The 21358-nt window shown below is 39.7% G+C and overlaps 1 protein-coding gene across 4 annotated transcripts in view; it reads left to right on the top strand.

Annotated features, from left to right (window-relative positions):
• The first annotated feature begins 124 nt into the window (after nucleotides 1–124).
• Nucleotides 125–21358, top strand: part of CNST (consortin, connexin sorting protein) — a 94134-nt gene continuing 72900 nt past the window's right edge. The window contains exons 1-2 of one of the 4 annotated variants that reach the window (XM_053606960.1): nucleotides 125–311; nucleotides 6506–6630. The gene's annotated coding sequence lies outside the window, so the exon portion shown is untranslated. Of the gene's footprint in view, nucleotides 312–6505; nucleotides 6631–17946; nucleotides 18059–21358 lie in introns of those variants that run through there. The other 3 variants (XM_053606959.1, XM_053606957.1, XM_053606958.1) reach the window with 3 other exon arrangements.

Below are 21358 nucleotides of genomic sequence, written 5' to 3'. Positions count from 1 at the left end.
GAGGACTGCGAGTGGACTAACCAGCCCGCGTTGTGTCCGCTCGCGTACTCTATGGTTGTCCGCGCTCGGCGCTTCCTCTCTAGCCGCTCGCGCTCTATGCTCCGCGGTCGCGGGCCGCCTGCCGCCAGCTGGCCGGCCGCGAGGGGTGCGCAGAGGGAGGCGGGGCGGAGAGGCAAGAGGTGTCTCCTCCACCGGAGCCGCGGGAGACCCGGGCAAGCTCTGTGACAGCGCGTCGGCCGCCATGTCAGACAGCGGGGCTGGAAACAGACCTGGCGCTCGGCGGTAGCCGTCCTTTCGCCTCCGATTCGCAGGTGAGGAGAGGAAGAGCAGGGCGCAGGGGACCCGCCGGCTCGCGGCGGGGATGGAGAGCCTTGGGGAGCCCCTCGCTCCTCCCCCTGCGCTGTCCTCCTCCAGCGCCGCCTCTGCCCTGGGTTAAGTGTAGTCGGGTTCCCTCACCTCCGCCCCCTCTCTGCCCGCCTGTTTTCCTCTTTCCTGCAGCCCCTGTGGGTCTCTTATCCCTGCGCATCGCGCCAATTTTTTGCTGGCTCCCTAGGGCACTAGCACCAGAAGTCGTTCCTTACCCAGCCTCTCCAGGAGCCTGCGGCTTCCCCTGCGTCTCTGTTCCTTTCTGTCCTGTTGCCCGCAGCTCGGTCTCTCCACCTTGTGGGTGGTTTTCATTTCTCCCCGGTACCTGGTCCCCCCACCCTCACCACCCACTTTGGTTACCAAGAACCACCTGGTGTGTCCCTGTGGTTGCTCCTTCCTGGCCAATGTTTACCTTAATTTTTCATTTTTAATTTGTGTTTGAAAGACTTAACATTAAGATTAAAATTAAGGTTTAGAAGCTTAAAATTGTTTCGTAAACATAGAAAGATTAAGATCTTTGGATGTTTATTGTATCGCCTTATAAACTTAGTCAAACACGTTGTACTGTGGAATGCGATTTAAAAGAGCAATTTCAAAGACTAAAAATAGGCTGCAGCAATGGAAATTTTGGCAGTCTTTTTATCTACTGGACAATGATAGAAGACCTGATTCTTGGAGAGTGATTTCAGTGTTTGAGGATCATGCTAAGAAAGAGCTTTACCCAGTGTCCTTTCTACCAAGGCAGGAAACTGCAGCCAATCAACTCCCTGTTTTAAAATATGTACAATCCTTTCTGCTGACTCTGCTGGGAGCGTAATTGAGCTTGGCATTTAGGTGCACAAGGAAAAGGTTTCTTAAGAATGTATCACCTGGCAGTAGTCTGAAGATTATACTCCGCTGATGAAGCTCAGACAGATAAAGAACTGACAGCCAAGCATGGCCTTTTTTGGATTGTAAATTTCTTAGGACACCATAGAAGGTATCTACTCAGCTGTTGTAGAAGCCCTAGGCACTCACTCCTTGCTCTTAATGTCCTTAAATCCTTACTAAAATACAGTTTCCTCGTTGACAATTTTGTAGAAGTGACTTTTGCATCCTCTGAACACCTGAAATAGCCCCTTCATCCTTTACTGACCAGTCTGTCCCTCTTCCCTTAAAAAACATTTTCACATATTCTATTCAGAAATACACTGGATTTTCTCCCCCAAAGCCCTGGAGGCCTAAATATTCCAAAATCAAATAAAGCAGAATGATGTCTCATGGTATAGGAAGGACACGGTTCACTCACGGAAATGTGTTGCTTAATTTCTCACTTTTAAAACATACTTTTTAAAAAGAAACTGGTAAAACACACAGACACACATTATAAATACTTATTTTAAAATTAAAAAGTGGTGGGTAAAACAAATACTTCTTTTAAATATTTTCTTTTTTTTTTTTTTTTTTTTTGTAGAGACAGAGTCTCACTTTATGGCCCTAGGTAGAGTGCCGTGGCCTCACATAGCTCACAGCAACCTCCAACTCCTGGGCTTAAGCGATTCTCTTGCCTCAGCTTCCCAAGTAGCTGGGACTACAGGCGCCCGCCACAACGCCCAGCTATTTTTTGGTTGCAGTTCAGCCAGGGCCGGGTTTGAACCCGCCATCCTCGGTATATGGGGCCCGCGCCTTACCAACTGAACCACAGGTGCCGCCCTTTTAAATATTTTCTAATTTCATAATGTCTGGACCAAAGTTGGCCTACTCTGTCTTGGAGAAACTGATATAGTTTTTTATTTGGTTTTGAATGGTGTTATTTTCTTTCGGTTTTGGGAAAGAGAATTAGTTTATAATCATTCTCCTTTTGATACTGTTTTTGGTTCACTTGATTGTGGTTGAAGGTGTTTGAATAATAGAATCTTATACATCTTATTTTTCTGAAGCCCCAGGTGCTAGAAATGAAAAAATGTCCATTTCACTTTGAAAATAAACCTTATAATCAACATTTAAACTTTATTAGAAAAACTTTGTTAGTGCACAGTATTTCTTTTTTTGTGTGTGTGAGACAAGAGTCTCACTTTGTCGCCCTAGGTAGAGTGCTGTAACGTCACAGCTCACAGCAACCTCCAGCTCTTAGGACTACAGGCACCCGCCACAAAGCCCTGCTATTTTTTGTTGCAGTTTGGCCGGGCCAAGTTCGAACCCACCACCCTCGGTATATGGGGCTGGCACCCTACACACTGAGCCACACGCACCACCTAGTGCACAGTATTTCTATCTTACTTTCTTAACAGTTGTGGGTTTTGTATCCTGTGCTGTTTTTGCCTTTTTGAAGTAATCTTTCTTTAAAGTGATGCCAGAATGAAGCGATTCTACCAATACTTTTCACAGTATTTCAAAGTTATTTTTCTAATTAAGTTATCTCAGTTAAGTTGGTGGAGGGGGGGATGCTGCTTTTTATTTTTTGACTTTTAAATGACAACTTTAATTATGAAATGCCAAGGGATAATTATTGTTTGGTGTCAGAATTAAGGCTGTATGCCTATAGCAGCATGGTTCAATACCAACATCATGCAGGCCACTTAAGTAATTCAAAATTTTCTGGTAGTTACATTAACAAAGTAACAAGAGACAGGTAAAATGATTTTAATATATATTTTATTTACTCCTATGTATATCATTTCCAACACGAATTCAATTTTAAAAGTTAATAATGAAATGTTTAACTTTAATTCGTACTAAATCCATAAAATCTGGTATTTTATACTTACAGCATATCTCAGTTTGGATTAGCCACATTTCAAGTGCTCAGTAGTGGAATATACCTAATGGCTACCCCATATCTATAGGATTGCCATAAGATAACTTTCTTCCTTGAGAGTCTGAGTCTATGGGGCAAATTTAAAAAGCCTGTTTCTGTAGTGCTGTGATGTTCAAATTGAGGAGTTCCTATGCAGGAAGAGAGTTCAAAGAGGTCTCTTCCTCTTCATGTTGACTGTGTTAACATTGGGCCCCAGGCTTGTTTAGTGAGGGTTATAAGATGAATGGAATGCTCGGTCATTTCCTGGGGTGTCATATTATGGTTATTTACATCTGCACGTCAACAGTGTGTCAAGGCATTGTGTGAGTCTTTGTCTACTAAATCTTTTGGCATGAAGTAGGAAGAACTTGACCTACAAGAAGATTGAGCTTTATTGTATACGGGTAGAGTACCTGCTGTTGTAGAGTTTTCTCCGATTCAGGTATGGTTAATACTTTTGTAAATGTGCTTATTATTATTTACCTTTTATTTATCAAGAAAGGTAAAATCTTTTAGCAAAGTTTAGAAAAGAAGAGGGTATGTTTTATGGCTCTAGAACACTGGGTACCTGAGAAGAGGTAACTTGTGTGGTGCGCTCTAGGGAGAATTTTAAAGGAAATACGGCAATTTTTTGTGAAGTTACTGACATATTGTCTAGGTATGTGCTTTAAATTGTTTTTGCAACAGAGATCGAGATTTGTATGGGGTTCTATCCCTGGTTCAGAGCTGATATAACTAAAAGATAACCCTGAAGGCAGCTCACCACAGTGGGGATCATTGTTCCTACTCATGATCCCTATGCTCTAATAAACTTTACTAAATTCTACGTTAGCTATAGTGTTCTACATCTATATTTAACGTCAAAATTAGCCTGATGACCTAATTAATATTCAGTATAATTCAATACAAAAGACCTGCCCTCTTCCCAAAGTTTATGGTATAAAGAAATTATAAATTACCCAAGCAGTAAACAAACTCTGAATGTAAAAATCTACTTGTTATAAACCTGGCAGGGTGTAGTCATTGTGTGGAGTAGTAGATAATCAGAGACATTTGTGCAAGGGGTGTAGTTATGGGTGTTGCTTGTTTCATGAGAGAGATGTGCACTTTCTGTAGGAAAATAATAGTGTTTTCTCTTGTGTTTAAAAGTAGATGGCTGTGTGTTGGCACCATTTTAGTTGGATAATAAAGAAAATACATTGTTTGGTTCTAACAAATTAGTCTTAGCAAATTTATTTTAGGTATTTGAGGAAGAGTAATTGACAATTTGGCAGTTTTCAATTTTTAAAAAAGCCCTGATGAGGTTTAAATGGCCTCCAAAAGGATTATATGCTTATTGAGAAATTCTAACTCTCTCTATATATTTCTTTATACTGTTATGTCTCATTTTCTCCAGTTTAGGGCCTATAAGATTCACATGAATACAGGCTTTCCTTTATTTAGGAATCAATTCCCATGGGGAAAATTATATTTCCTTTTAACCAGGGAATAGTTTTGTTTTTCAAACATTTGTAATGTATTTAAAGAAATTCAAAAAATTCTGGTCTTATATTAGCTTGAGATTTCTTAAATTGTTTTTGTCCTAGTTTTGAGATTCTGCTCTTTAACATACTTGATGATAGAAACTTTTTTGCCATTATACCACTCCACCCTGCCATTGCTTAGGACTTCCCATTTTTCATCATCATTAACCATGTGGAAAGGAAAGATAATGTGTGCCTGTCAAAATACAATTCTGGATTCTTTTTGCTCCAACTATTTAAAAAATAATTGTTGTAAAGTTCATTGTCTTGCCAACCAATTAGGGTTGTACCTGTAGCATTGGGTAAGCATTTTAAAGAGCCAAAATTAGAAGTAATGTCATGTATCGTCCCTATTTTAATCATATAATGAATGTTTTGTGACTAGGAAAAGATAGTTTATCTTATTAGTATTGCATTTGAACTTTTGTTTTAAAATTCATCTGACAAGCTGTATAGCCACCAAAGCTTATCTTTTCACTAGCCAGCGAAAGTCTATTTCAAAATAACTTCAAGGAAAGGAATATTTAATTCAAGAGGTTAGTTATTCTGTCAGGTGGCCTCTTGGTTGGTTATAGCTTCATATGTTTTGATTTTTATGCTTCCTTTCTCAGCTGTGTATCTGGGAAAACCTAAGGATTGCCAAGAGAACACCAACAGGACTTTGACCTTCGTGTCTGTGGCTAGCCTTCCTTGAAGCTTCAGAGATTATTCTTCTATGGCAGAAAAAACTTAGCAAAAATTCTGCTCTAGGACACTTATCTAGGCTGAGGAAGCATATTCTAAGAATGTGTGCTTTCTAACCAAAGCTTCCATGTACTTCTTTTTTGAGACAGAGTCTCACTCTGTGCCCTGGGGTTGAGTGCCGTGGCGTCACAGCTCACAGCAACCTCAAACTCTTGGGCTCAGGTTATCCGCTTGCCTCAGCTTCCCAAGTAGCTGGGACTACAGGTGCTTGCCATGATGCCTGGCTAGTTTTTCTTCTATTTTTAGTAGACACGAGATCTTGCTCTTCCTCAGGCTGGTCTTGAACTCCTGAGCTCAAGTGATCCACCTGTCTCGGCCTCTCAGAGTGCTAGGATTACAGGCGTGAGCCACTGTCCCTATCCTTTCCATGTTTCATTCAAAGTATTTCTTAATACTTTGTATAAAAACATGGTATTTCTTAATAGTCTGTATAAAACCATGGTATTTCTTAATACTTTGTATGAAACCATGTACTCTGTATAGCCTTTGGTGGAGAGTTTCCATTTTCCTCTTAACTCTTCAGCGTAATTGTAAAGATAACACCCGAATGTCTCTATGGCTTATTCTGCTTTTTTCGTCTCCTTTTTAGTTTATTCTGTGGAAAGCTGATAAGTCAGAATAGGCCATATTTTTTTATAGACTTGAAGGGAGTGGGTAGGAATACACATCTTACTCTTTACCTCTTTTCTTCTTTTCTTCCCTATTATAGTAGGCTAGGTGCAGGGTCTCACATCTATAATCCCAGCACTTTGAGAGACTGAGGCAGGAGGATCACTTGACACCAGGAGTTCAAGACCAGCCTGGGCAACATAGTGAGACCCCATTTCTACAAAAGAGAAAAAAAATCGCTATTGTGGTGGTGCACGCCTCTAGTCCCAGTTACTTGAGAGGTAGAGGTGGAAGGATCGCTTGAGCTCGTGAGTTCCAGGCTGCAGTGAGCTGTCTCTGAGCTGCTGCATTCCAGGGTGAGCAACAGAGCGAGACCCTTTCTCATGGGTGGGAAAAAGTAATAATGCTCCAAAGAGAAAGGGGGTAAATGAATTTTTACTAGAGAAAAGTACGACTACTAAAAAATTCGTGTTTTTTCTGTTGGCAGTTGACCAGCAACTTTAATTTAGCAGTCAGAATCCGTTGATCTTTCTCATCTTACTGATGGTGTCTGATGGATTGGCCAAGAAGAAACTGAGGGCAAGGAAACGTTGAGCACACAGATACTAGAAGGTATCCTTCTCTGGTACAAATTTTTCCCTGTATTGGTTTGTCCTTTTCCTTAAGATTTCTAACCTAGAATAAACTGCCATATCTGGAATATTTTCTTCTCTCAAACTCTATCAAAATAAATTCTGTTGGCCAGGCATGCTAGCATTTTGGGAGGCCAAAGTGGGAGCATTGCTTGAGGCCAGGAGTTCAAGATCAGCCTGAGCAACAATGAGACCCCCATCTCTACAAAAATGAAAAAATTAGCTGGTGTGGTGGCACGTATCTGTAGTCCCAGGTACACGGTAGGCTTGGTGGGAGGATTGCTGGAACCCAGGAGTTGGAGGTTGCAGTGAGCTTTGATGATGCTATTGCACTCTAGCCTGGGGACAGAGCAAGACCCTATCTCAAAAAAAAAAAAAAAAATTCCCTTGGATGTCTCATTATAAGAAAGCATATTCATATTTACACCTGTCTTCCTTCCTGCCTGCTTTTCTGTGAATTTCCAGGGTTGGAGATAGAAATCATAAATTGGTGTGTCACCATTAGCGTAAACATCATGATAGGGATTAATATTATATGTATTTGTTTAGATGTTGTAGGGATGGAAACCAGCTGCCTATTTATTTATTTGTTTGTTTATTTGTTTTTGATGTGGAATCTCAGTCTCACTTTGTCCATTGCCCAGGCTAGAGGGCTGTGGTGTCACCCTAGCTCACAGCAACCTCAAACTCTTGTGTTCAAGCGATCCTCCTGAGTAGATGGGACTACAGATGCTTACCCAGTGCCTGGCTAATTTACCTATTTTTAGTAGAGACAGGTCTCGCTCTTCCTCAAGCTGGTCTCAAACTCCTGGACTCAAGCAGTCTTCCCACCCTGGCCTCCCAGAGTGCTAGGATTACAGGTATGAGCCTCTGTGCCCTGCCAACAGGTAGCAATTTGTTATGAGGAAAATACAACGTGGGGGAGTTTTTAACCTAGGAGAAGCCTACAAGAATAGGCTTCAGGCATTTGTAAGCCCCTTAAAATTACATTTATAATTATTAGTAGTATATGTGTATTTATCTAAGGAGGGAATTCTCAGCATTCGTCAGATTCTTTTTTTTTTTTTTCTTTTTTTTTTGTAGAGACAGAGTCTCACTTTATGGCCCTCAGCAGAGTGCCGTGGCCTCACACAGCTCACAGCAACCTCCAACTCCCGGGCCTAAGCGATTCTCTTGCCTCAGCCTCCCGAGTAGCTGGGACTACAGGCGCCCGCCACAACACCCAGCTATTTTTTGGTTGCAGTTTGGCCGAGGCCGGGTTTGAACCCGCCACCCTCGGTATATGGGGCCGGCGCCCTACCAACTGAGCCACAGGCACCGCCCTCGTCAGATTCTTTAAGGAGTATGTGTCCAAAGAAAGGATGAGAACCATAGAATTAATTTGAATTTAGTTAATTATTGCATGTACTTCCTAAATCTAGCTCTTTTAAACAACTATAGCTTTGTAAGGATCCCTATATAGAAGCTTCATTTTTCAGTAGTACTTTATTTAAAACAAAAATAATTTAATAGATTATTTTATAAGAAAAGCTAAGTGATTCTTTTTAAAAAAATCTTCAAGTATCTTACCTTACATCTTTCTTTTTTTTTTTTTTTTTGAGACAGAGTCTTACTGTGTTGCCCTTGGAAGAGTGCTTGGCATCACAGCTGACAGCAACTTCCATCTCTTGGGTTTAAGCAGTTCTCTTGCCTCAGCCTCCCAAGTAGCTGGGACTATAGTAGCCACAATGCCAGGTTATTTGTTGTTGTTGTTGTTGTAGTTGTCATTGTTGTTTAGGAGGCCTGGGTCGGGTTCTAACCCACCAGCCCTGGGGCATTTGGCCAATGCCCTAAGCACTCAGCTATGAACACCAAGTCTTACCTTACATCTTCTGTAACTTTAGGAATTAATCTTTATACTTTTCTAGCATGTTACGAGATGCTTTGTTTATTATCATTTGTTTGCCCTCTGTTCATTTTACAGGAAGGTAACTCTTGTGGTTGAGTTTTTGCTGTAAGTCCCAAGACCTGGGACGGATGTCCACAGATGTGTTTGTAATGATGTCCTACCCAATGAGAAGAATAGGTCCATAGATAGCGTGATTGTACATTCATGCTCTCTGATGGAGTGGAAGTGGGTAGGAAATTTGGTACAGGGGGGAAAATTATCCTTGAACAGCAGGTAGAACATTCTACTGAGGTAGAGGGGAAAATCCTGGTTACCAACTAATATCTGGTAACCTCACTTTACTTATCCAGGTAAGACAGTCTGCTGAGCCCGGAATAAGCAGGGGACGGGAGGCTGGTGATCAAAGTTTAGAATAGCTTTGGAAGGATATCCTGGGAGCTCTGGCCAGCATTGAGTGGTCTAGCTGAAGTTGCATGAATACAGCTTTTAGAGAGTTACCAGTCTGCATAGTTGTGATGTTTTTTTTGTTTTGTTTTGTTTTGTTTTTCAGTTTTTGGCCAGGGCTGGGTTTGACCCACCACTTCCAGCTTATGGGGCCGGCGCCCTACCCCTTTGAGCCACAGGCGCTGCCCAGTTGCGATGTTTTTTAGCATTAGATAGCAGCTTAGCTGTAAGAGCAGAGAAAGTGGGTGGAATGAGGAGGCTGGAAGGTTTTTAGGGTGAGTGTATCAGAAGTATAAGAGGACTAAGGAAGTAACTAGAGATGATATTCATGGATTCAGTGCTAGATAGGAAAGAAGTAATGCTAGAAAGAGACTGATAATGTAGCAAAGAAAAAAAGGCGTGAGTCTGGAGTTGTTGTGGTTGAACAGTCCAGGTAATGGCAGTACGGATTGAGAGTAATAGGGAATAGGAGATCTTGGGATATTGGTAGTAGGATGTTGTTGTTGAGATACGTCTGAGTTGAACAGATATGTTTGTTTTAATGCTAAGTAAAGACATATGACAGTGGCGGCACTAGCTAAATTGATAGTGGTATCTCATTTTTGAAACATGAGGAATTACCCATAAGTGTATGGAGTCACTGTTTTTATTATGTAAAACAGAAAGCTAGTGTTTTTTGAAGATAAATCTGCCTTTGATATGCAGGATGGACTGAAAGGAATATATGAGATGATGAGAGCCTTAATTAAAAGTAAACATCAGCCTAAACTTCTGAAATGATAGAATTAATGAGTTTTTGCTTCTGATTCAAAAGAACAATAGAACATAAGCTAGTGATCTTTCGACTTAGGGTTTATAATTTTAGAAATTGTGTTTTCCATATGGAATTGTATGTTCTTTTTCTCTTTTTCTTTCTTTCTTTTTTGTTGTTGTTGTTGTTGTTGTTGCAGTTTTTGGCCAGGGCCGGGCTTGAACCACCACCCCCTCTATATGGGGCCAGTGCCCTACTCCTTTGAGCCACAGGAGCCGCCCTGGAATTTTATTTTCTTTAGTATATGTGCTGCTGAAACAAGTACCTTTTATACCATATTCAATTTGTGAATAGAACTTAATTTTTCCAGAGCAGCATCATATTAAATTAATGTCATTAAATTTAAATTGGTGTTTTTAATGCTCATATTAATTTGTAAATTTGATTTAATAGTTTTGTTAGAGTTATAAGCACATGCAAATTCTGTTTTTGTGTCTTTAAGTGAGATTATAAGTAAAAATAATGTCAATGCTTAAGAATCATCATAATTCTTTCTTTTAGTATGCTCATTCAAGAGAAATAGTGACATAAATGCTTTGACTTGAAAGAGCCCTTAAAGATACTCTTTCTGTGTCCAATCTCCTGATTTTATTGCTGCAGAAATTAAAGCTGAGAGGGGATAAGGGTCTTGCCCAGGGTCTTCAAACAAGTTATTAACAGAGCTTGGTTTAGAATGCAGACTTCAATATTTGTAGCTCAGTGTTTTTTTCTTACACTTCATCATTTTTTTCTTGCCTCTTATTGTTGTTTCTCATACATGCACTTTTCTTTTTTCAAATAGAGTAATCTTGAACAAAAATTGTACTCCTTAATTCCTCTTACCCTATTCCCCCTACCCTCCCACAGGTACATTGCATCAAGCTTGGTGGGATGTACATACCAGGCACTTACTAAGTGTTTGATAAAATGCATGAATTTTGCCCTTAGGAATACATGGAAACTTGGCCTTCAAAATTTAGGCAAGCTTCAGAATGGAAATATTTAGAAATCTCGTGCTAACATGTTTTTACTTTAAAAAGTTTTAAGTATTAGCTTGGTGCCCATAGGTCAGTGGTTAGGGCGCCGGCCACATGCACCGGGGCTGGCGGTTCAAACCTCGCCCAAGCCTGCTAAACAACAATGAGAACTACAACCAAAAAATAGCCAGGCATCGTGGTGGGCGCCTGTAGTCCCAGCCACTTGGCAGGCAGAGGCAAGAGAATCGCTTAAGCCCAAGAAATTGAGGTTGCTGTGATCTGTGAGGCCATGGTACTCTACTGAGGGTGACATAGTAAGACTCTGTCTCAAAAAAAAAAAGTTTTAAATATTGGATTAGGTTTTTATGTTTTGAGGAACCATTCTGCCCTCCCTTTTTTCATTTTTGATGAGACATTGCCAAATTATACCCTTGTTGAAGATTACTAGGGTGGACATCTTTTACTTCAGGGAGGAAATAATTAAGGAAATCGTTTGGTGAAAATGCTTTTGTGATTTTAAAAAACCTTCAGAATTGATAATTCTGATGAAATAAAAGTGTAAACCATAGAACCAAATACTGTTGTATTGTTATTATGTCTTTGTTGTGTTCTCCCCAACATCCCCCCACCCCACCCAGATTGCTCTTTTTTAGAGCCTCTTCCCTGCGTTTACCTCCTTAGTCCAGTTCTCCTTCTAGGCCCTCTAACCATCCTGTGGGTCTGTTTTGAACAGAATCTTGGAATAAAGTTACCTCTGAAACTCACTTGTCTGGATAATATATTATGTACACCCTTTTATACCTGATATTCAAAGTATGTTTCCACTTTCACTGGAATTTGGGGTTACTCTGATTATTTTAGTCTTTTACTTTTAAAATTTCAGGAGCATCCTATTAGTAAAATAATGTATTTTCTTTTTTTGGAGACAGAGTCTTAATGTGTTGCCAACGCTAGAGCACCCTGCTGTAAACCTAGCTCACAGCAACCTCAGACTCCTAGGTTCAAGGGATCCTCCTGCCTCAGGCTCCTGAGTAGCTGGGACCACAGGAGCCCACCACAGTGCCTGACTAGTGTTTCTGTAGTTTTTATTTGGCTGGTCTGGAGCTCCTGAGCTCAAGGGATCCTCCTGCCTCAACCACTGCACCTGGCAATAACGTGTTTCTTAATTTCAGTAAGGGTAGTCATAATTCTTTTTTTTTATTTCTCAGTTTTGTTTCATAGATTTGCTACATTTTGCCTTTTTTTTTTTTTGGCCGGGGCTGGGTTTGAACCTGCCACCTCCGGCATATGGGACCGGCGCCCTACTCCTTGAGCCACAGGCGCCGCCCCATTTTGCCTTTTTAATGGGCATCAAATTATATCTTTCACATTTTTCTGTAATGAAGAAACCCAGTCAAGAGCTTGAGAAGGTGAACCTTTCAAGTAAAATTGTAATTGAAGAAACAAAAATGGAAAGACTAGGATCAAATAATTTTGACCCTGACCTCATTCCATTTGTCTCATCTCCATTTTAGAAAATAACTTAAATAGTTCTTTGATGTATCTTTAAATATTTAAACTTTGTCCTTTACTTTGTATAGCATGAGCAACGAAGATTTGCAATTACAGACTCAAAATTTTCCGACATTGCTGTCAGAAAGTAGAGTGAGCCCATTCATTTGATTCATTTGCCTTTTTTTTTTACTAATTCATGCTGCTTTTTTTGAATTTGCTGACTTGTCCTAATCGTATTTAATCTTTTGCTGACAAAAAATACTTTCTGTTCTCTGGTTTCTCCTCTATTTCTGTTTCCTACCAGATAATATTTGTGGTTTTTATAGTAAATTTTAAACATCATCCTAATTGACACGACCATTTCTTCTAAATCTGTTGCTTTAGGTAAGAGGTAGTAAAAGAAGGACTTAGTATTGTTGGACAATTGAACAAGCATTAATTAAGTGCCCTTTATGTGCCTGGGGCTGTGTTGTGGTAAGGGCTGTAAAGAATTAACAGACACAGTCTTTTGCTTCAAGTGCTTGAACTGGGAATGGGAAATAATATACATGCATAAAATAACTTGAGAAAAGCTCTAAATTTGAGCCAGTGTCCACTGGATACCCCCCAAAATTATAATGCTTATTTTAAAAAATAGGTCTCTGAAAAGGTTTTCGTATAGATTCCTCAAAGTTATAATTGAACTCTTCTAAGAAATCTAATTATTAATAATATTGTCACATTCCTCCTCCTTCTTCTAACTGATACAAACTCTTCAATACTTACCCGTTTGTAGAGTCTGTCCTATCACAGACTTAAGCCAGTGTTTGAGGCCTAATTCTGAGAATTGTTTGATGGTGGATGAGTTATTTAACCTAGTAGTGCCTCAGTTTGTTTATCTATAAGGCTGTGGTGCTAATAATAATTACAGTATCTCCCTGTTATCCATGCGATTAGTAGATTCCAGATAAATGCAATTTCCAGTTGTTTGAGAGTTACTGTCTAAAATAGGCCTGATTCTGTATTTCCTACTGTCCACGCCATACCGTAAACTCTGTGTCGACTTGATGTTAATATTGAAATACACTAATTCAAAGCAAATTAAGACAAATACAGACAAACTTCACTTACTGAAACACAGTTTTACTGTTTATAACATAGCTTTGTGAATGCAGGATACAATTTTAGTTAAATGGCTGTCAATACATACACTTTTCAACTTCACTACCATGTATTTTAAAAGTCAAGTAACATACATCAACACTTAAAACTGTTAACAGAGAACACAGGGGCCCTGAAGGAGTGATGTGCAAAGTGTAGGCTGGTGCACCAACTTTCAACTCTTACTTGTTGGGGGGCCGGGTCATGTGCCTGTTGCTTTAGTCGTGGATAACAGGGAGTTGACTGTACCTAACAGGATTGCTGTGAGGATAAAGGAATTGCTGTATACCCGGCATCAAGAAAGCACTATATAAAGGATTCTTGTTCTTCTCATGCTGTGTTGTTATGATCACTCTTCACAATAGACTTAAAACACAAACATTTCCATCAAGTTATTTATGTGAGCTTAAAGGTTTTTTTGAATTTTTGTATTTTTATATTCTGCTTTATAATATGTTTTGTTTTCACATAAAAATTAGTGTCTGCTACGTTCTCCCATCCCCCAATTTTTGGAGAATCCAGCCAGGAAATCCAGGAAATGTGCATTTATCATCCTGTGGCTTTGCAGATCCCTGGTCAGCTTTTCCTCTTTCTCTTAAGTATTTATTCATTCTGTCCTACTGCTTGCTACATGTGTGCTCTCTGCTAGCTTGTAAGTTCTTCTCAAGGAGGACTTTTTTTTTTTTTTTTTTTGAGACAGAGTCTCACTCTGCCACGCTGGGGTTGAGTTGAATGCCACATTAGCTCACAGCAACCTCCAACTCTTGGACTCAAGTGATCCTCGTGCCTCAGCCTCCTGAGTAGCTGGGACTATAGGCGCCTGCCACAACACCTGGCTAGTTTTTCTATTTTTGGTAGAGATGGGGTCTTGCTCTTGCTCAGGCTGGTCCCAAACTCCTGAGCTGAGATGATCCACCCACCTCAGCCTCCCAGAGTGCTGGGATTACAGGCGTGAGCCACCACATCTGGCCAAGGAGGATTCTGTTTCAATGTTGATAACAAACGTAACAATTATTGAACTCTTACTGAGGTGAATCTTGGCTATCATTAGAAAATCTACAATTTCACAGTAAGATAGACATTTTAATATTATAATTCAGGTGTAATACATGACTGGAATTGGGATCCAAAATTATTTCTATTCCTTTTTTTTTTGAGACTAAGCCTTAAGCTGTTGCCCTGGGTTGAGTGCCGTGGTGTCACAGCTTACAGCAACCTCCAACTCGTGGGCTTAAGCAATTCTCTTGCCTCAGCCTCCCAAGTAGCTGGGACTACAGGTACCCGCCACAACACCCAGCTATCTTTTGGTTGTAGTTGTCATTGTTTGGTGGGCCCGGGCTGGATTTGAACCTGCCAGCTCTGGTGTATGTGGCTGGCGCCTTAGCCGTGTCAGCTACAGGCGCCGAGCCCATTATTTCTATTCTTAAAAACTGCCAAGTGCTTCAGTGTTCTCAGGGTTTCTTCATAACAAACTTACACGCTGAAGAATGTGTTTACTCAGCAGGCATCCATTGCGGGACTACGCATCTAGCACCAGCTTGGGCACTAAGAAGTGTATCATGATTAACAGCGCACACTAAATTCAGACAGCTGGGTTCAGATTTCAGTTCTGATACTTACTTGCTAGATAAGCTTAAGCAAGTTGATAAGCCTAGCAGAACTGAAATACCCTGTCATCTTTTGAAGACTAGATGTGGATTTCATTCTGTATCCTCATCTTGTAAGAAGGGGAAAATAATAGAGGTTCTATGAAAGTTAAATAAAATAATATTTAAAATATTAGCACAGTACCTGACATTCATTAAATGTTCAATAAATGTTACATATTATAATCAGTTATTTTTGGAGAACAGAGTGGCACTTATCCAATGGGCTTGAATTTTATTGTAACTGGCACATTGGAACAGAAAAAGAGGCCTTGAGCCTAAGCCAAAGATCCTAATTGGAGCAACTACAGAAAGCCAGGACCCTTGAAGATGTCTGTTCTAAAAAGTGATGGATGTAGGTGGGGGTGATGGGTGAGTGGGGGTGGAATATGCCTGGGGGGGTAATATGCCCATGAGAAGTTCTTTTTTTTTTTTTTAACCTCCTTTTGGACAGTCTTTTGAAGACAGAGGCTTCCCTGAAAATTTGTAACTGTGACTCTGTTAACTCTGAGGTTTAAGGTTCTTATTAATGTCTTTCTCAGCTTATAATCAGGATTAAAAAGTGGCCCTGAGTGATAACATGATTTGGATGCCTAGGCAGCAGATACTTGAGAAGGAGTGAGCCATAAGCCCACCCCTGCAAGATTCCCACAGATACGATCCCTCACTACAGCAGAGCCCATAATTCAAAATTATAAAGTAATTCACCCTGAGCAAGAGCCAGCAGAAACAAACGTCAGACTCTCAGGAGCCTGAAAGAATGAGCATTTTTAATTTGTTTTATTTATGTGTGTGTATATGTATGTCCACCTTGTATATAGTAAAAATAATTTACTTTTTATAGAGGTAGGTTCTTGCTATTTTGCCTGGGATGGTCTTGAATTCCTGGCCTCAAGTGATCCTCCCATCCCAGCCTCCCAAAGTACCAACCCATCACGGCTGGCCATAGTAAGCATGTTCTGACTTTAAAATAAGTATTATAAATTTGAAGTGGAAAACTTAGGAAAGGAAGCTAGATGTAGTGGCTCATGTCTGTAATCCTAGTACTTGGGACACCAAGGTAGGAGGATTGCTTGAGGCCAGGAGTTTGAGACCAGCCTGAGCAAGAGTGAGACCAAAAAAAAAAATAGAGGAGGAATTAGCTGGGCATGATGGCACATGCCATAGTCCCAGATACATGGGAGGCTGAGGCAAGAGAATTGCTTGAGCTCAAGAATTTGAGATTGCAGTGAGCTATGATGATGCCACTACACTCTAGTCAGGAGAGCAAAGCACGAGTCTCTCTAAGAAAAGAAAGAAGAGAAAACATAGGAAAAAGCATACCACCAAAAGATCAAAGGCATTTTAAATAGTACTGTATATAACTTCAAGCAGTAAAATCTAGTAGCTAACGAAGGAAATAGTTAACTGGAAGATATTAGTGCTGTTGGATTCTGAATTCAAGCCCCAGGAAAGTTCTAACAGATACTTTCAGTAATGTAGAAAATCTAATGTACCGGGCGGCGCCTGTGGCTCAGTCGGTAAGGCGCTGGCCCCATATACTGAGGGTGGTGGGTTCAAACCCGGCCCCAGCCGAACTGCAACCAAAAAATAGCCGGGCGTTGTGGCGGGCGCCTGTAGTCCCAGCTACTCGGGAGGCTGAGGCAAGAGAATCGCTTAAGCCCAGGAGTTGGAGGTTGCTGTGAGCTGTGTGAGGCCACGGCACTCTACCGAGGGCCATAAAGTGAGACTCTGTCTCTACAAAAAAAAAAAAAAAAAAGAAAAGAAAATCTAATGTACCTCTAATACGGGTTGTCAACCTTCCTAATGCTGCGACCCTTTAATACAGTTCCTGTGGGTCGCGACCCACAGGTTGAGAACCACTGCCTGGAGTTACAGAAGGAGAGAGCAACAGGAATGAAGGAGAGAGAATATTTAAGGAGATATTTACTGATTGGTTTTCACAATTGATGAAACTTAAATATTCAGATTTGAAACCACAAGGAGTCCTAAGTAGAGTAAATGAAACGAAATTTCTACTTAGAATACATGGCATGAAATATTTCTGTTCATGCAGTTGACTGTGTAATTGGAGGGTATGATATAATGAGCATCTTGACATCTAGGGACTGTCTCATAAGCGTGTTCTTAATTTATCTTTACGGATGACTTTAGCAGTTTCCCATAAATTATCTCATTTCATTCTGACAGCAAAGAATCCAAGGCTCATAGAATTGCACTAATTTGGCCAAGATTACACAGCTGGCAGACACTGGAGCCTGTATTTGAACTGAGGAGGGATTGACTTCAAAATTAGAGCCTCCCTTCATATTTCTCTATCTCATCTCTAATCTCATTTGTTGTTTTGAAAGAGAACTGGTTTGGATGAATGATAGGGATTTGCATTCTGGAAAATGGTAATAAACTGTATTGAATTTCCTAATTTTTAAAATTAAGATGTAACATTACTAGTTTCCTATTTTATCGATGCTTTCTCCAATTAAAGAAAAATACCCTGTCATCTTTTGAAGTCTAGATGTGGATTTCATTCTCAAAATGTAAATATTAAGGCTTATGTGGCATTTAAGGTGTTTTCAGGCAGAAATTAAATGAAGGCAAAAAATATTGGAATCTTGGTTTTTTCCTGCAGTAATTTTTTTTTAACTTAATTTTTATTAGATCATAACTGTATACATTTATGGGGTACAGTGTGATGATTTGATATAGAATGTGGAATGCTTAAATCAAACTGAGATAACCATCACCTTACTAATTTTTTGTGGTAAGACATTTATAATACGCTCTTAGTTATTTTGAAATGTGCCCTTGCATTGTGCACATTAGGTAAGATCCCACCAACACTCTCCCTCCACTTGCCTTTCTCCTCTCCCCCTCTCCCCTCCTTCTTTCTGGACTGTATTTGTGTTTTATCATTCATAGAAGGTGCAAATGATCACATGCTGGTTTCATAATAGTACTGAGTACATTGGATACTTTCTTCCCGTTCCTGAGACACATTACTAAGAAGAATATGTGGCAGCCCCATCCAGGTGAGCATAAAAATGTGAAGTCTCCACCTTTCGCGGCTGCTCAGTATTCCCTGGTGTACATATACACGATTTGTTAATCCATTCATGGCTTGATGGGCGTCTGGGCTGCTCCCACGACTTGGCACCCACCCCGGCCTCCCAGAGTGCTAGGATTACAGGTGTGAGTGACCATGCAGCCCTCAAGAAGTTAATTTTGTATCTGTGTTAGAAAAACCGTAAATTGGCAAGAAAATAAGATGAAATTCGAAATTGATTTTAGCAAAAGAGGTGGCATTTTAGAATTAAAGTGTCTCTAAACCAGGCGAAACCACAAAAAAATGAGTGAATAGCATTTGTGCGATCTAAGTAAGAGGTTGAAAGGAGGCATATCACTTTTTATCCTGGTATGCGTTTAAGTTCCGGCATACATTTAAGGTGCAATTACAATATGGATTTTAGAAACCGTTTTCCGTTGTTAAAGAATTAGGAAGAAGAATGGCAGATCTGCGTGCAGAATAAAGACCAACAGTATAAATGAAAATTGGTATTGAGATAGACTGATGCAATCTCCTCTTTCCACTATTATAACAAAATTCCAGTGCTCCTAGTAATACTTTGTACTCATGTAGAAGATTAGTGTTCAAGGTTGTCTTTGTAGCTGCTAGTTTGTCATTTATTCACACTGTGAGATTGATTGGAGAGAGTTATGTGTAACCAAGCAGAATGGAGGCGAATTTGTGGTACGACTAACCTTTGGCAGCAGCCCTACAATCTTCCATAGCTGCATATTAGCTAGTTTAAACTTTCTTTGTACTTCCCAACTCCCTGCTCCCTCTTGGCCCCCAACATACGGATCTCCTACGGGTTATGTTTCTGTTAATTGTTTTTCCCCCAGTTTTTATTTTTTAATCAAAACTTGATCTTTTGTATGCCCAGTTGTTTTGGATTAGATATTATACATTAAAATTTGAGTAAATAATTTGTGCTTTGTTGGATTTTTCTTTTTTTTATTTATTTATTTACTTTTTTTTTTGCTTTGTTGGATTTTTCTTTCAGAGAAGATCTACTTAGCTTTCTGGCAGGCGACAAGGTTAGAGTAGATCACCTTGGTTCAACCAGAGACAGATGGTAATGCTCCGTGTTAGTCCCTGAGGGCTGGGCTATTTCAGGCTCCTTTTCTTCTAGGGAGTAGGTCCCACAGGAAAGCTTATGACTCCTTGGCAGACCCTGAACTCCAGTTTATCCTCCAGCTCTGTGAGTTTACTGAAAGCTCTACTCTGCTTGTTCAGCCTCCAAACTGAAGCTTTCTGCCAGCTTCCCTAATTGTTATCAGCAGGAGGGTTTGTCTCAAATGACCTGGTCTGTTTTTTGGGGGTTTTTTTGGTTGTTTTTTGTTGTTGCAATTTGGCCAGGACTGGGTTCCAGCCCACCACCCGCGGTATATAGGGCTGACACCCTACTCACTGAGCCACAGGTGCCGCCCAGATCTGGTCTGTTTTTGCAGAAGTAGAACATTCATCCTTCCTTAATGTTTATTTTTACATATGTTTAAAATGAACACATATGTATATTAGCTTGGTATATGTACATATAATTTATGGGCAGATGTACACACAGTGGTTGTATACGTGATCTGTTTCTTTGCACTCTGTCAAACTTTAGACTTCTGCACTCTCCCTCTTTAGGTATGATGTTGCTTCAGGTAACCTGTGACCTGTTTGGTAGTAATTTTTCTATATTATATAAGGGTAAATGTCAAATATCTGATAATTATTTTTAGAGGAATATTATAGATTAACATGTAAACCTGAAGAAATGAGCTTATCACATTTAAGAAATACACCAAATTGTCTATTGGTGGGTTTTATTTTATTTTGCTTCTTAACCTATTTTTCTAAATTCTGTATATGTGAAAAACATTTCAAGATATTGGAAGTTATTCTATTGTCTCCTTAAAGGTAGTAATTTGGTGTTTATAACATATAATCTGAGAATAGTTGTTTTTTAAATTAATATAAAAATGATTGAAATCATTAATGGTACTGTACAGGCTGTACAGTCAGATCACCTGAGTTTGAATCTTGACTTTGCCATGTACTAGCAGTGCAACCTTGGCCTATTTATTTACTCTTTTCTGTTGCTGTTTGTGTCTATAAAATATGGAAATAATTTTAGAACTTCTTTGTAGGATGTGTGAGGACTAAATTGTGTATGGTAACATAAAACACAAATACTTAGTAAATCTTCAATAATTGCCGATTATTATTAATATTAGCATTTATTCAGATAATGCAAACTATTTGATCAGGGCTCTTAAAGGAAAGGAGAGAGTGCCATGGTGTCATCATAGCTCACAGCACCCTCAAACTCTTGGGCTCAAGCGATCCCCTTACCTCAGGCTCCTGAGTAGCTAGGACTATAGGCACATGGCATCATGTCAGGCTAAATTGTTTCTGTTTTCAGTAGAGATAGAAAAGGCTGGTCTCAAACTCACTCCTGAGCTCAAACAGTCCTCCCGCCTTGGCCTCCTAGAGTGCTAGGATTACTGGCGTGAGCTACCCACACCCAGCCAATTTTTGTTTTATTAGAGGTGATCCTGATCTGAAAGAAAAAGTTTTTTCAAGTCTTGAATTTTGTTGGTTGTATATTAAAAGTATGGTTGCAGTATGTTTTACAATAAAGAGGCATTTAAAACTAAATAAACACAATTCATATGTTGGCCCAGGGAAATATGACTGACTGTGATTCCCTCTGTTTTATTAGATCTGTAAAACTAACTAAAGAAAATGCTTGTGTTGCTGCTGATAAATGCATATGCTGTGATTTGTCCACCCTTTATCCTCAAGGGCTATAGAAATTAATTTCTAATAACATTTGAAATAAATTCAGTCTCCCTGAAGTAGACAAAATTGCTAATTAATGATCTTTGTTAACTGAGAGAGTTGTTAAAGCATTGCTAAGATTACATGTTTCGGGATGTCTAATGATATCCTGGAACTTATATTGTTTTAGAGATTTGCTTGTGTTTCTTAGGATAAAATGTATATATGTCTGTTTATAAGAGAAAGAAATGAGGAGAGAAATGATTATCTTCCCACTGCTTGGGTATCCACAATAAGGCTTTTGACCTGTCATTTCCATTAGGTAGTGGATTTTGAACTCAAAGTTCCTATAGATATGTAAGCTATCTTGAACGGAGCCCTATTATGAAAAGGAGCATTGAAGAACGTGAAACAAATTATGTTTTCTTTCATTCATTTTATCTCTCCCAAGGTTGTTTAGGGTGTATGAGTCATACAGTTTCTCTAATTTCTTCATGTT

This window comes from Nycticebus coucang, chromosome 10 (genome assembly GCF_027406575.1).
Source record: "Nycticebus coucang isolate mNycCou1 chromosome 10, mNycCou1.pri, whole genome shotgun sequence".
Classification (NCBI taxonomy): Eukaryota; Metazoa; Chordata; class Mammalia; order Primates; family Lorisidae; genus Nycticebus; species Nycticebus coucang.
The sequence above is the reverse complement of the archived record's forward strand: the minus strand, read 5'-3'. Positions and strand labels throughout refer to the sequence as shown.